At 40.1% G+C, this 16625-nt stretch overlaps 1 protein-coding gene, 1 long non-coding RNA gene, 1 other non-coding gene and 1 pseudogene across 3 annotated transcripts in view; 2 read left to right on the forward strand and 2 right to left on the reverse strand.

Annotated features, from left to right (window-relative positions):
- Positions 1 to 16625, reverse strand: part of LOC115664620 (uncharacterized) — a 103389-nt pseudogene that overhangs the window by 70277 nt on the left and 16487 nt on the right.
- The window catches only part of LOC115664753 (uncharacterized), a 75851-nt gene that overhangs the window by 2963 nt on the left and 56263 nt on the right, over positions 1 to 16625 (forward strand). The window lies entirely within an intron of this gene.
- Positions 7488 to 16625, forward strand: part of LOC130138330 (uncharacterized) — a 73379-nt gene continuing 64241 nt past the window's right edge. The window contains exon 1 of the long non-coding RNA XR_008816733.1: positions 7488 to 7534. This is a non-coding gene — a long non-coding RNA (uncharacterized LOC130138330). The remainder of the gene's footprint in view (positions 7535 to 16625) is intronic.
- Positions 12600 to 12706, reverse strand: LOC115694562 (small nucleolar RNA R71). Its single transcript, XR_004007417.1, has one exon. It is a non-coding gene; the product is annotated as a small nucleolar RNA R71 (small nucleolar RNA).

The following is a 16625-nucleotide window of genomic DNA, read 5'->3' on the forward strand; positions in this document are numbered from 1 at the left end:
CACGCCTCAGGTTGGCAGCCCTCCGATCAATCCGGGCTTTTCTCATGCACATGCACCACAACACAATTCGCCATTCTCACAAGTCATACCAATCAAACTCAAGGCATGCTCACCACAATATTCCACCAACTCGACTTTCAAGTCGGTCACATTCAGCTATCAATTCCACTCACAAATGCCACGATAAGCCAATCATTGACCCACCAACAATAGCCACAAACATACACCAACAATCATCCCAATTCCAATTCACAAGCTCACGATTCCGACATTCAAGCCGGCCACAATCACGCGTCAACTTTCCCACACACGCCAAGACAATACAGATATTTAGCACGTCACAATTTGCCACGCAATCATCACAATTTAATCCACCACTTATCACCTAATTCAAGTACTAATCATATTCTAACCAACTAATTCATTTTCTAACTTAGTCATTGAATTAATTCTAATTAATCTCTAAACAAGTCTAATAATACCCATTGTACTAAATAGGGATTAGAATGTCACTTACTTAAGTTTGGCTTGGTAAAAGTCGGCTCGGGCCTAAAATGGCCCGAGTGAACAGTGTCTCACTCGGCGCGGGCAAGGGCGCGACGGGCGCGGGACTCGGCCACGGTGCTCGGCCATGGGCACAGCCCTCGGCCACGGGCTCGGCCACGGGCACACGCATGGGCACGAGCGCGGGCACGGGCGCGGGAACGGGCACGGGCGCAGGCAACGGGCACGGGCACGGGCACGGCGACGGGCGCACGGCTTGGTCGCGTGGGCGACGAGCCGGCTACGGCCTGGGTTGGCTGGCCGGGGCTGGCTGGCCGGGGCGGCGACCGGCGGCGGCGGCGACGGCGACGCGGCGGCGGCGAGCTGAAGGGGGAGAAGTCAGCCGGGGTGAGGGTGAGGGAGAGAGAGAGAAAAAGAGAGAAAGAGGTCGGGACTGAGGGAGAGGGGCGAACCGGCGGTGACGGGGCGGCACGGCGACCTCGTGGCGGCGACGGGCACGCTGGTCGAACCGGCGGGCGGCGAGCTGACGACGGCAGCAGCGGCGAACGGCGGAAAGTTAAAGGAAGGAGAGGAAGTTGGCTGAGGCGGGTGGTGCGGTTGGGGAGGCGCTCGGCGGCGGTGTCGAGGACGCTCAGGCGTCGGGACGGCGCTGAGGAGTTGACCGGGCTAGCTGGCCGGCGGCTGGCGGGTTTCGGTCGCAGCAGACGCAGCGACGAGCTGCAGCTCGCGCGGAGGAGGGGGAGAGAACAGCCGGTCGGGGCGGCGGCTGACGGACGGCGCGACGGCGGCCGAGCTGGCTGGCGACGTCACAAGCGGCGGAACGGAACGGGACGAGCCGGCTGGGCAACGCCGGGCCGCGACAGGCGTGGTGACGAGCTGAGCTCGCGTGCTCGGGAGGGGAAAGAGGCAGCGTCGAGGCGGCGTTCCCGGGCGACACGGTGGCGCGAGGAGGACGGCAGAGTCGGTGGCTAGTGGGATGGCGTCTAGCAGAGGCGGAGGGGCGGTCGTGCGGTGTTCGGTCGGGCGAGCAGACGCACGAGCAGGACTAGTCGGGCGAAGGAAGAAGGAGAAGAAGAAGAAGAAGAAGAAGAAGAAGAAGAAGAAAGAAAAGGAAAAGAAGGAAAGAGGAGAGAGAGAGAGAGAGAGAGAGAGAGAGTGTGTGTGTGTGTGTCAGGGGGTGGGTCTGCATGGGCGTGGGCTGAGGGGACGTCTGCCTGGGGAAGACGTGCGCGGCCAGAGGGGGAAAAGAGAGGGAGAAAGAAGGAGAGAGAAGGAGGGAGAGAGAAAGAGAAGAGGGACGGTAGACGCAATGAGGAGAGAGAGAGAGCGTGCGCGGCGTGGGCATGTCAGAGGAGAGAGGAGAGAGAGTAAGAGAGAACAAAGTTAATATTTATCCTCGAGCGCGAACCAACGGACACGGTTCAAACTAAATATTATTCTAACTGTCGCGATTCAAACCCGGAAAAGATCTAACTGTCCCCGAAAAATCCCAAACAATAATATAAGACAACGGGCCGAAATAAAATAACTCAAGACTCACTACGAGGGAGGTCTACCAGTCCAAATTCGCACCTGGTCCAAAATTCCACTTTCTCACTATTCCTAATCACCTCGACGCTGGCCACAATAATATCGACACCGTCCAATTTATTTCGTCCCGAAACTCTCGAAAATCGACTGCCAAGGTCAGGGTCTAAATAACGGCCAAATTCGATCGAATGCGATTCTAGCGAAATCTCAAGATTTAAAAACAATAACCGGGAGTGATCAGTTCCCGGGCGAGATTTTTACTATAAGCGCACTGACGAAATACCCGTTTTATAAATCCCAAAAATGGGCCAAAATTCGGAATGTCACACTAGGTGTGGAACGGAGCATGGAGCTAATTCGAGCAAGCTGTATAGAAAACAAATTCAATAAGATAACTAACCAGATTAACAAAGCTTCGATTTTGTCACTATCGCGATTTTGAGCCTGTTTTACCAAAATTACTTAGGTAATTCCATTCATACATTACTCAGAAATGTCACGAGGTACTCATGCCTAGTGCATGGCCGAACAACAATGGCTATGTGTGCTTGTTATGTATATTACCACATCGCACGACAATGACAAACAAATCAAACCGATTGAGATTTAGGTTCTTAAATCCACGCATAAAGTTGCTTTTTTTTTTTTCCATACTATGAAAAGAGTACATGCCTTCACGTGGAAAACAATTAGGGTTAATACCACGAAAAACCCTAAACTGGTACATCTGTGACAAATTTACCAAAAACTATTTTTTTTACCACAAAAAACCCTAAATTGGTACACCTGTGACAATTTGACCCCGAACTATTTATTTGATCATAAAAAACCCCACACTGATATACATGTGATAATTTTACCCATGAACTAATTTTTTGGTCACCAAAAACCCCAAACTGGTACACCTATGACAAATTTACCCTCCGTTAGTTTCCGTTAAATTTTACTGTCAAATTACTAAGTTTAATGAGACGTGGTAATTGACATGTGTATCGATTTTGGGTTTTACCCCTCTGTTTGTCACAAGTTTACCAATTTGTGATTTTTTGTGATATAATATAATTTAACGGACACTAACAAAGGGTAAATTTGTCACAAATGTACCAGTTTGGAGTTTTTAGTGGTCAAAAAATTAGTTCGGGGGTAAAATTATCACAAGTGTACCAGTGTGAGGTTTTTTGTGATCAAAGAAATAGTTCGGGGTAAAATTGTCACAAGTGTACCAGTTAATGGTTTTTCGTGGTATTAACCCAAAAAATTAATGTGTGGAGAGAGTAAGATATAAATATAAAATTAATATGATTAGATTTAAATTCAATGTTAATAAGTAAGATTTTTAGAGGATCATATCTCAAATTTCTCAATTGGGCACTGTATAGAGCAAAGCGAGCTAACACCTAACATAGCATAGCATCTAAACTAAGCATCACTCATCAGGGCACCCTAGATTTTCATAAAAGGTAAAAGTAACTCCAAAATTAAAAAATAAAACAACCTACAGATCTTTGTTTATCTTGTTGATTTGTCCTGCTCTCCAAAGATTAATCAACAAAAATAAACAAAAGGTACATGTTTTTGTTACAATTGATAAATGAAAATAACTTCGATAGAAGAACAAAAAAGAGAAATAAATACCATTTAGCATGAGGTGTCAAGGTTCGGGGCAAATGAGGAATTTGATGATTCTTTACCACTATTTTACTATATAACAAAGGCTAAATGGAGCATCAATTAAGGAAAGACAAAACAACAGTGTCATAGTATAACGAATTCTTTTTCAAGTATAGAATTATTGGCAAATACTAAGTACATGTGCAGAATGCAATAGTATAATTATATCTAGGGATATATATATATCAAATTACTCATGTCATTGAAAAAACATAAACAAACACAAGATTATAAAAGTCAATAGATAATTAAAAGAATTTTGGAGGAGCCAGGAGATTCGAATCTGGTGCCCTCTACAGACGTTGGCCCCACAATTTGATTGTGCTATGTTTAGTGTTCTTTTAATGGCTATCATGAAGAACCCAGACTGATACACTTGTGATAAATTTACTCTAAATTAATTCTTTGATCATCAAAAATCCCAAGCTGGTACACTTGTGGCAAATTTTCCCTTCGTTAAATTAGATTAATACCACGAAAAATCACAAACTAGTAAACTTGTGACAAATAGAGGGATAAAACCCTAAACTAGTCCACTCATCGACTACCACGTGTCATCCAACTTAGCAATTTAATAATAAAATTTAATGAAAACTAACGAAAGATAAATTTATCACATGTGTACCACTTTGAATTTTTGGTGGTCAAAAAATTACTTTTTTGATATATTTATCACAAGCGTATCAATTTATGATTTTTCTTAGTATTAACCCATCTTTTAATGTACATTAATGGGGTGGTCAGATAACCAATGAAAAATGGCAACGTGGCTTGCTCTTTGGAAACCTTGACAAGGTGAGGCTGTTTTAATGTCTTTAGAATTGATGACCTAACAGCAACTCTCTAAATGAACGTCTCTTAAGTACTACTTTCGCCAATATGGCCCGTTTAAGGTAGGGAAGTGTTACAATTCTAGGCTATATTGTCCTTTACAAGATGGTTGTTCCACAATACATGGGCAATATTCATAACAAATGCGCTAGGCAGCGAACAAAAGCGACATTTTTAGAAGGAAAGCTTAACTAGAATCACACGTGCAAGCTTCTTTGCACGTGAATCTTTTTTGATGTGTGAACTAATGTATTGATTTGAACTTACTCAGCAATTTCTGTATGCATTTGGAAGAAAATATTTGAAATTAGGATCAAAAGATAAGGACTAAATTATCGTAAGATCAAGGTATGAGGACCAAAATTTAACATTGACAATAACACAGGGACCATTTTGTGATTTCTTTTGAATAATTATGTTGTCTTTAAACATTAATGCCGTTTGTATATCCCTGACGCTTAGTCAACATAATCCTTCGATATCTGGAAAGATATATAACTTTTCTTGAAAGGATAATTGGAGATTAGTTGATGGACCCAATTAGTCACAAGATAATATATGATGACCAAAATTGAATAGTGGTAATAGTATAGGGATCATTCAGTAATATTTCCGCGGTAAATTTTCAATACATTATTGTTCTCTTTTTCTCAAAGATCATTTTTCATTTTTTATCCGATATAAAACATTAGTTGTCTAATTAATAGTAAAATCACAAGTCAGGTGACTAGTTGTCTATTTCAATTCCAGAGAATAGCTAAAGGAAGAAAAGGTAATACTGAGGATACTAAGACAATAACTTTGTTAAATTTGAATTACAGAGATGTGATATACTATAAGTATATATTTAAATAAATCTCACTAAACATCATTAAAAAAAGAACCGATCGACCCCATCATAAAGTCGGAACCCCAAGTCCAAATCTCGTCTTCCCATCTCACAGATTAATTTTTGCAGGGCGATTTTGACCACAGTGTACATAAGCTTGATGGGTCCTCCGGCAATGTTGGCTGGACCAGTATGGGTAAATGTCCCCGATGGCTCATAGCAACGATTCCTCCGTGGAATCAAGATGCTGGTTACACTCGAGCAATTTGGGCTTTGAGCTTGCTTCGTGCCTAGGAATTAAAATCAATAGACTACTTGCTCGTGTATCAAGCATATTTCTCAAGTACTTCCAACACGAAATACATCTTAATACTTTCCTCGTACGTAAATCGGGCCTCACACGTGAAATATGAAATGTAAGGATTCGAACTCTTTAAGCACCATAAAAGACAATGGTTTTTCTAATAAACAAAGTTATCAAGATACGAGTCTAAATTGAACATCGTGCAATTTTTTTATATCTCCATACATATACTCACATGAACACAACCAGAACTGCAAGTTTAGTTTCAAAGTGAATTTGACGCATGGCATAAAATCATGCTTCTTGGGTAAATCATGGCTAATGAGTCTGTGCATCGTTGTAGAAGTATAACCTACATGTGCATTGTAGGTAGGGACAGCCTGTTTTAACAGCGGTGCATTAATATAATGTCGTTAATTGATTAGGATATAATTAGTTCTATTTTATCATTTTGAGTTATAAAAAATGAATAAAATCGTGACGAATTTTGTCGAAACAAAATATGAGTTCTCATGGGTCAAGGATAGTAGAAATAATTTTTTTTGGTGGGGTCAAAGGTCAAATAACAAGAAACAACCACCGCCCTCAGCGGCTGCGCTGGCTTCGGGCTCTCCTTCCCCCACGAAGGGTAGGAGTTCGAATCCCAGCTCTGGCGTTAGGGATTCTTAAACGTGACGTCGTGGTGGTGGGTCCTGCGCTAGCGTCACCCCGGGTTTACCTCCTCGGCTGTCGGCCGTGCGGGGGGTTCCCGGGTTATCAAAAAAAAATAATAACAAGAAAAAAAAACTAAAATTTTTACGAGAATACACAATAACTAAGGAAAAAAAGGAAAAAAGACAAAAATACACCATGGGCAACCGGATTAGAAAAGTCAAACCATGGACCTCCAAGGTTAAACTCTACTACGGACCTATGGTGACAATACTATGAGGGAGGTCAGTAGATATGATTTGATTATATTCTGAATAATTAAGAGTCCTATATTCTTTTATTTTACCAGGAAAATCAGAACCACGTAATTCATATTCCACAACCTCACTTCTCTATAATAGAGTAGCATCCAAAGTGTAATTTTCCCTTGGTCCAGGGCTTAAATATGAAAAACTACACGTTGGAGGTCCATGGAGTGGGTTTTTCATATTTAGGCTCAGTTTGTTTCTCGGAAAATGAGTAATTTAGAAAATATTTTCCAAAAAATAATCGTTTGAAATAATTAATAAGTGAAAAATATTTTCATTATCGATAACAACTTATGTCTAAACATTTTCGTTCATTTATTTTTATAAACGATATAAGCGATCAGTTTTAAAAATATATTTTTTAAATCATTAATTTTTCGTGAAAGAAATGATCATTGTATAAAATAGTTACTCCATCTCCGTCGTAGGTTTTTGTGAGCTTTTCACATTAAAAATAGTCAATCGGAAGTACAATGAAAAAGCAAATATTCAATCGGAACGGGATGGTGGGGTTTGCCTACAAGGGTGATGGTGACGGGCTTGCCTCGCGGGGGCTTGGCAAGCCATGGAGCTTGGAAGGGTGATGGTGACGGGCTTGACTCGAAATGGGGGCTTGGCACAGAGCTTGGAAGGGTGATGGTGACGGGCTTGGCACAGAATAAATAGGGGGCTTGACTCGAGCCCGTCACCATCACCCTTCCAAGCCCCACGGCTTAGGCAAGGCCCACCATCCCGTTTTGAAAGACGGCAGTCCTTATAATCCGTATTTTACTGGAAACTCTCACTCGATGTGGTTTTTCATAGTTTGGTGTGACAAAACCCACCCTGAGATCAAGGAAGAGATTGGCGAGGCAAAGTTGGAAGGTTAATGGCGAACAACAATCCAGCTGATCACGGTGGTAGGAGGTAAGCTTGGGTGATTTCAAACATATCTTGACTGCTGTAGCCCGGTCTCCGTAGGTCAGTTGGAGAACTGCGAGTGAAATAATGCCAAAATCTTGATATCCTGTCCTGTTTCTATCTTTGATCATGTCCGCTGTGAGTGAAATAATGCCAAAACCGGCACTCTACGTAAAACAGGTTCTGGAACTCTGAACTTGGGTCAGTGGCTTGCCCGTGGAAAATGGCCTGCTTCTCGCGTTAGATTGTGATAGTCAGATCATTACACCAATTTGTACCATCCAGATTTTTTCCTCTATTCTTTTTTTAGCTTTTGTTGATTGAGATGTTCATAATGACTTACTCTCAAAGAGCAGAAATGGGCTCTACTCAGAACAGAGCAAGTACTTCGGGGAATATCTGGTGGATGCAAATTGACTTGTTTCTTCGCATTTCCTGGATTAGGGTAGCTGTGTCATACCACCCAGATATTGTCTTCTATTATTTTGCTAATTGATCCAGGTTTTTATTCTCGCTGTTCATAATGACTCGACTCTCAGAACAGAGCATGGTGGCTTGTGCTCATACTGAGTATATTCAGTGGGTGTAAATCTGTCAAAAAGTAAGAATGTTTCTTGAAGTCATCGGCCCCTTTTTTTGTGTGAATATATAAATTTTCATGATATCCGTTCGGGAGTTGAATACAGTAGGACTCATACCAGGAATAATCCCACTCAAGTATGCACACCATTAAAACAGCTGAGTTTGTCCGAGGAAAGTGAAATCCATAATAGCTGCCATGTCTTTTTAAAAATCACGAGGCTGGAAAGAAGGTGAGTGTGGAGGACTGCGAGTGTGCTGTCTTCATTTCCTCTCGTGAAAAAGAACTTCCTATCTCTTATGATGTCTCTGTGTGTGTTTCATCACGTTTATGCTGTTTTATTAGGAAACAATGTACTTAGATCAGGTGAATTCGTCATTTCCATTGTTTCATTCTGAAACCATGGTACAAGCGCGAATCGCTCATATGTTTTTCTTTGTTAATCTATCCGTATGCTTATTCTTGATCCATATTGTCTAGGCTTCTGCGAAAGACAGTTTTTTTTTTTGTCCAGATCTGCCAAAGACGGTTGACTAACAAGTAATTCGCTGATTTTTATTCCCAGGAATGTGTTAGAGCATGCAGCTCAAGTTAGTGGAGGACTTGATTCCCTCGTCAATGCTTTGCGTCAGCTCATCAAGGACAGGCATAGTTCTATAGGTCCGGCCGACATTTTCAATGCACCAGGCATTACGCTTATCTGTGAAGCGATCAAAATCATTCGGCAAAAATTAATCTTCGAGATGGGAAGGCCAGATCTTGACCCAAGTTTTCGACTTGCTTTTGCTGTGATGGCTGTTTTTCTTGGATGTGTCGAGTGCGGTCTCCTATTGTGTGTCCTGCTTGGCGACTTGCCTTTGCCTATCTTTGTTGTTTGCGTTTTAATGTTGGTAGGCCCATTCGTGTTCGTCGCGAATTGAAGAAATAATTGGGACGACAGTTTACAGATTTTATGATGTGGTGACGTGTTCGTTATATGAATTTGATTTGCTCAGTAACCTTCCAATGCTGGGTCGGATATGAACCTCATGTTGTATTATTTACCTTGAACACCTTTTACACAACATAGCAGAATAAATTATGATGACGATTACAATTCTTTCTGGTGCAAATTCCTCTGCAGTTAAGCGTGTTTTGAGCTAGTTTAAGCATATCTCGGTAAGTTCCCACCAGCCCCTTCCCGGCAAGGCAGTTTTAAATCTTTTGCTAGAGTGCCAGTTTTAGTTTTGAGTCCTAAGTGCATTTAGGTCCATTACTTCCCATTTGATCCAGTTGCATTGGAAAATAAAGCTCATGGAATTGCGTTACCAGTAAAAAGAACTAAGAAATGGTCAAATTGGAGAAACAGGGCAAATTTTTCCTTTGGGCCAGAGAGAAAAAGGGGAAATGAGAGTATATAAAAAAGAATCACATACTCTCATTCACTATTCTTTTGTTTCGGATACACGCTTTGTCAGTTTGATATAGTTTATAGCTCGTTCCTTATATTACAAAATCAGCAATCTCCACACAACAAAATTCAAACTAAAATAGCTAATTGGATAGCTCACAAGTTCTAAATAATTTGTTCAATTGAACTACGCACATACAACAAGCTAGACAGGTACAAGCTTGATTCGTTACTCGTCCACCCAATAAGATAGCTAACCAGATTAACAAAGCTCCGTTTTGATCACTATCATTGTGCTTTTGAGACTGGTTTACCAAAATTACCTGATAATTTCATTCATAAATCACTCGTAATGTCACAAGGCCAAACAACGACGATGGTCATGTGTGCATTCAATGTATTTTATTGCATCACATGATACTAAAATGATGAATGAAACTGATTGTGATTTAGGTTTTTAAATCCATGTAAAAAAATTGATTTATTCCCCTCGAGTAAAAAGAGTACACGCATGTGTGTGAAGAAAACATTTAAATGTGTAGAGAGAGTTAAATATAAAAATAAAATTAGTAAATGATCCGGATCGAAATTAGTAAATCCATTTCTGAGAAACTTTCAACCGAAGCCTTTTTATACTTTAACATATGCTTGCTGTAAATCGAAACCCATGGAACTCCTCAAATACAAATGTGTAGCAATCCAAAAGTAATAAATATAAATCATTCTGATATTTGACCAATGTTTGTAAAAATAACATTATGTTGTATTGTGATTTGATTTATTCATCATGGCGAAATCTACAACGTAAATTTTTTTTTACGAGGGGCTTAGTACGCAACATCTGCAAGAGCTTACACAAGGATTATATAGGCAGAGCAGAGAAAAACAGGGCACCGGACCACATCACAGCCGCTGAATGATCTCCGGGCGGCAAGCTAAGCCGACTTGGAGAAATGGCCAGGATAGCTGGATGTAAGCATTTACATCACCCATCCTCCGAGCTCCCCTCTCACACTGCTAAGCTGGCATGCCACTCAACCTCGGACACGTGGTACCACCTTCAACTTCAAGCCTATTCTCATATAAACAAAAACCCCTCTCTCGCTCTCTCTCGTTTCATTCCTTCGTTGACCCATTCGTTCAATCAAACGATCCGAGGTTTCAAGCTTCCGGGGTTTCTTTAGCCCTTTTGAACGTGGATTTTTTTTAATCTCATTTCGAAAAGAGAGAAATGCCAATGATAACTCTATAAAAATAGAGTTATTTTATCTACTCTAGGCAATAAATAATGCAATATTTGTTAGAATATATTTGGATTTCCTTTTATTTACTTAATTTTTCCTTGTTTATGCAGAATATTGAGATATGGAGAAAATAAGGAAAATATGGCAAAAAGAAGGAAAGGAATATGCAACCCAGAGAAGAGTTAGAAGGTAGATATCACACTGGGAATTCTGCGATTTATTCCCTAATTTTATATGAAAAAGAAGCAATTGCCTTGTGAGAGAAGTCTTGGATGTTATCATATAAATATGATAGTTTGGGAGAACATGGAGTTTTTTTTAGATCGTTTTTGTTTTCAGTGTTCTGAGAGTTTTTCAAGTATTTTGAAGAGAAGACAAAAGTGGTGACAGAATTCTTGTTCTTTGATTCAAGATGTTTGGTTTAATTTCTATTGTCGTTTTTTCTTCTATTATGTTCTAATTTTCTTTGTTAGAGCTACGATGTAGCCTAACCATGATGATATGAATTTCATGTTTTTTATACTTTGCAAGTAATTTCATTCATGTGAGTTATATATTATCGTGCTTAATGCGTTTAGGTGATTGGCCACCACTTGAATGATCCGATGTGCATGTTTGAGACTAAAAAGTAATAATATGCAATTGCTCCTTATAATATATAACCATGAATTAAATGTGGATCGAAATATACCATGTTATTGTGTAGCTTTCGATGATAAGGTGGTCTAAAAGATTCATTGTAAACCGGGAATATTCACAGATTTTAATGCGCTTATGTTTATTTAAATTCACATAGAAATATAGTGAATTGATAAACTGAGTAGGTTTGCTATACCTAGAGATAGGATAGTAAATAGACTAGGGAATTCCACTATCACATGTTTGATATTGTTCTTGTATGCATAATGATCCGAAATTCATATCTAGTGGTTATGGTGAAATCGGATGCTCTAACATATTTTACCTGATTGATTATCTGCCTTTAGTTTATAAAATTTCATTTTTAAAAATTGTCAATTTTTATTTGTTCTCAATTATATTTTGATCAGTTAGATAAATTTTAGAATTAGTCAATTTTTAATATTTAATTGGTTTATTATCATCAATCTCTGTGGGACGATACTCTTCTCATCATTATATTACTTGTTCAACACGTTCGTTGACACGTGCAGAATTTTACGAACAAGTTTTTGGCGCCGTTGCCGGGGATTGATTTGATAATTATCAATTACTATTAATACCGAGCAATTCTTGGTTTAGTCTAACATTATTTTTTTATTTTAATTTTATTAGTTTGATTTTACAGAAAAAAAAAGAAGAAAGAGGAATTCGACTCTGTACAAGAATTGGGTGGAATATTGCATGACTCGAAGCCAACAGGGAGAACTTGAGAAGTTTGATCCTGAAATTGAGCGCACTTTTCTAAGGCGACGACGAGAGCAAAGCAACAACACCATGGCTGAAAACCAACAGGGAGAAGAAAATCCAAGGAGGACTTTGAAGGATTATGCTGCACCTACGGTCCAAGGATCAATATCGAGCATTAGGAGGCCAACCATACAAGCTAACAATTTCGAAATTAAGCCTTCCCTAATTCATATGCTTCAAAACGCAGTCCAATTCAGTGGATTGCCGAATGATGATCCTAATATCCATTTAGATGCTTTTCTTGAAATTTGTGACACTATAAAATATAACGGCGTTACTGATGATGCCATTAGATTGAGATTATTCCTTTTTTCCTTGCGTGATAAAGCTAAGATGTGGTTAACTTCTCTTCCTGCAGGATCTATCACGACTTGGAATGACATGGCTCAAAAATTCCTTAGTAAGTACTTTCCTCCTGCTAAGTCTGCCAAGATGCGTAACAATATTACTTCTTTTGTACAGATGGATGGTGAATCTCTGTACGAAGCTTGGGAGAGGTTTAAAGAACTACTAAGGCGTTGTCCGCATCATGGCCTACCAGTTTGGATGCAAGTGCATAAATTCTATAATGGAGTGATGCCGAATTTGAGGTCTACCATTGATGCCGCAGCATGGAGGGACGTTGGACAATAAATTGCCCGAGGAAGCCTTTGATCTTTTGGAGGAGATGGCGGCTAATAGCTACCAATGGCCGATTGAGAGGCTATCTGCTAGAAAGTCGAGTGGAATTCATGAAGTTGGTGTCAATACTACCATTGCCGCAGAGTTTACTGCTTTAAACAAAAAGATTGACTCAGTGTTGAAGATTCAAGGCCCGACTTGTGAATTTTGCAATGGAAGCCATGCTAGCACCGAATGTCAGGTAGGTAATCCTTTCACACATCCTCCTGAAAATACTAACTTTATTGGAAATTTTAGCAGGCCTCCCCAGAACAATCCATATTCAAACACCTATAATCCTGGATGGCGAAACCACCCGAATTTCTCCTGGAGCAACCAAAATCAGCAAGGGCCGAGACCACCACCACCATCATTTAGGCCGCCTGAGGAGAAACAACACAATCACCTTGAGGAGATGGTTACTAAGCTAGCTCAAACAACTCAAGACTTCATTAAAAGTGCTGATGTGAGGTTCCAAAATCAGGAGGCATCCATTCGAAATCTGGAGAAGCAGGTTGGCCAGTTAGCTAACCATTTGTCTGAAAGACCATATGGTACCCTTCCGAGCAACACTGAGAAGAATCCAGTTGAGAATGCAAAAGCAATCACCTTGAGGAGTGGAAAAGAAGTTAGCAGAAATTTGTCTAATGAAGCAGCAAGAAAGAAGAAAGAAATCGAACCACCCGGAGCCGACGCACCTGAAATTGAACCTTCCAAAGCTGATCCACCTCGAAGCAAGTTATTTCCGGACAATCCAAAACCATATGTGCCGCCAGTTCCATACCCGGAAAGACTTCAGCAACACAAAATATATAAGCAGTTCTCTAAATTCCTTAATGTTTTTAAGAAATTGCACATTAATATTCCTTTTGCAGATGCCTTAGCCCAGATGCCTAGTTATGCGAAATTTTTGAAGGAAATTTTGGCAAACAAACGGAAATTGGAAGATTATGAGACTGTGAAGCTTAATGAGGAATGTTCAGCTATTTTGCAGAATAAGTTACCACCAAAATTGAAAGATCCAGGGAGTTTTACTATTCCTTGTACTATTGGTAATTCTTATTTTGATAAGGCATTGTGTGATTTAGGTGCAAGTATTAATCTAATGCCTTATTCTATTTTTAGGAAATTAGGTTTGGGGGAAGCAAAAGCTACCACCGTATCTCTTCAGTTAGTCGATCGATCGATCAAATACCCAAGAGGCATAGTGGAGGATGTTCTAGTTAAGGTTGACAAGTTTATTTTTCCTGCAGATTTCATTGTCTTAGAGATGGAGGAGGATTTCGAGGTCCCGATCATCCTAGGCCGACCTTTTCTAGCAACAGGGAGAGCTCTAATTGATGTGCAACAAGGAAAATTAATTCTTAGAGTTCAAGATGACCGAGTCACCTTTGATGTGTTCAAAGTCATGAAATATCCTGCTGAGCCGAATGAATGTTTGAGAGTCGATGCAGTTGATAGGCTTGTGGAATCAATTTTTAGTAAAGCCACAATTGAAGACTCGTTGGAGGCATGCTTGGTTTGGCCAAGCAAAGAAGAAGCCAAAGCTATAGAGGTCGAGCAGTACACGAAATTTTTGGAAGCAAATCCACCTCTTCCGAGATTTAGACCACCGAAATTCGAAGAATTGGGATCGAATTTGAAGAAACCGAAACCCTCTATTGAAGAACCACCAATTCTAGAACTCAAATCTTTACCATCTCATCTTAAATATGCTTTTCTTGATGGAGTGTCGTCTCTTCCAGTAATTATTTCTTCTTCTTTGACAGGTGTGATGGAGGAAAAGTTACTCCGAGTCCTGAGAGATCATAAAGGAGCAATAGGATGGACCATTGCAGATATTAAAGGAATAAGCCCCTCGATATGCATGCATAAAATATTGATGGAAGAGCAATTCAAACCGATCATCCAACCCCAAAGGAGGCTCAATCCAAAAATGCAGGAGGTGGTGAAGGCTGAGGTAATTAAGCTACTTGATGCAGGGATCATCTATCCTATCTCTGACAGTGCTTGGGTAAGTCCTGTGCAAGTTGTTCCAAAAAAAGGAGATATGACTGTTCAACCTAATGATGATAATGAATTGATTCCTACTAGAACAGTTACTGGATGGCGTGTTTGCATAGATTATAGAAAATTGAATGATGCCACCCGTAAAGATCACTTTCCTTTGCCTTTTATTGATCAATTATTGGAGAGACTTGTAGGGCATGAGTTTTACTGCTTTTTAGATGGATATTCTGATTATAATCAAATCCCTATTGCACCTGAGGATCAAGAAAAAACTACTTTTACTTGTCCCTATGGCACTTTTGCCTATAGGAGGATGCATTTTGGTCTTTGTAATGCGCCTGCTACTTTTCAAAGATGCATGATGGCTATTTTTTCTTACATGATGGAAAAATATATTGAGATATTTATGGATGATTTTTCTGTTTTTGGCTCATCTTTTGATTCATGCTTGAATAATTTAGCTTTGGTGTTACAAAGATGTGAGGAGACTAACCTTGTCTTGAATTGGGAGAAGTGTCACTTTATGGTGCAGGAAGGGATTGTGCTAAGCCATAAGATCTCTATAAGAGGAATTGAGGTGGACCGAGTTAAGATTGAAGTTATTTCAAAACTGCCGCCTCCGACCTCTGTGAAGCTTGTTCGAGGATTTTTGGGACATGTAGGATTTTATAGGCGTTTCATTAAAGATTTTTCTAAGATTGCTAGACCCCTTTCTAAATTGTTGGAAAAAGATTCTAAATTTGACTTCTCTGATGATTGTTTGCAGGCATTCAACACATTGAAGGAGAAGTTAATTTCGGCCCCTATCATGACTGCGCCTACTTGGGATTTGCCTTTTGAGTTGATGTGTGACGCTAGTGACTCGGCTGTTGGAGCCGTACTTGGACAAAGAAAGGATGGAATTTTTCGAACCATATACTATGCAAGCCGCACCCTGTCTGGAGCTCAATTGAATTATGCCACAACTGAAAATGAGCTTTTGGAGGTAGTGTTTGCTTTTGATAAATTTCGCTCTTATTTGATTGGTTCCAAAGTCATTGTTTACACTGACCACTCTGCTCTTAAGTATTTGCTTGAAAAGAAAGATTCAAAACCTAGGTTGATTAGGTGGATCTTACTGCTGTAAGAGTTTGACTTGGAAATCAAAGACAAGAAAGGGAAAGAAAACTTAGTGGCCGACCATCTCTCTAGATTGCCGAATGCCCCTGTGGAAGAAAGACCAATCCTAGATGAATTTCCTGATGAGGCACTTTTCTCTGTCAAAATCGAAATCCCTTGGTATGCTGATTATGTTAATTTCTTGGTAAGTAAGGTTCTCCCTTCTGAATTGACTTATCAACAAAGGAAGAAATTCTTTTCTGATGTTAAACATTATTTTCGGGAGGATCCTTTCTTGTTTAAGGTATATGCTGATCAAGTTATTAGGCGATGTGTTCCCAATGAAGAAATACCTAACATTCTTTTTCATTGCCATGATGGACAGGCAGGTGGCCACTTCGGTGCCTCCAAGACTGCAGCTAAGGTTTTACAATCTGGATTTTATTGGCCCACACTTTTTAAAGATGCTTACTCCTTTGTAGCTTCATGTGACCGGTGTCAGAGAACTGGAAATATTTCTAGAAAAAATGAGATGCCTTTAAACAACATTATTGTGTGTGAATTATTTGATGTTTGGGGTATTGATTTCATGGGACCCTTTACATCTTCTTATGGTAATTTATACATTTTAGTGGCTGTGGAGTATGTGTCTAAGTGGGTAGAAGCTGTAGCATTGCCAAAAAATGA

The sequence above is a fragment of the Syzygium oleosum genome, unplaced genomic scaffold (genome assembly GCF_021117445.2).
Source record: "Syzygium oleosum isolate NSW1041296 unplaced genomic scaffold, Sole_v2.1 Sole_v2.06, whole genome shotgun sequence".
Lineage (NCBI taxonomy): Eukaryota > Viridiplantae > Streptophyta > Magnoliopsida > Myrtales > Myrtaceae > Syzygium > Syzygium oleosum.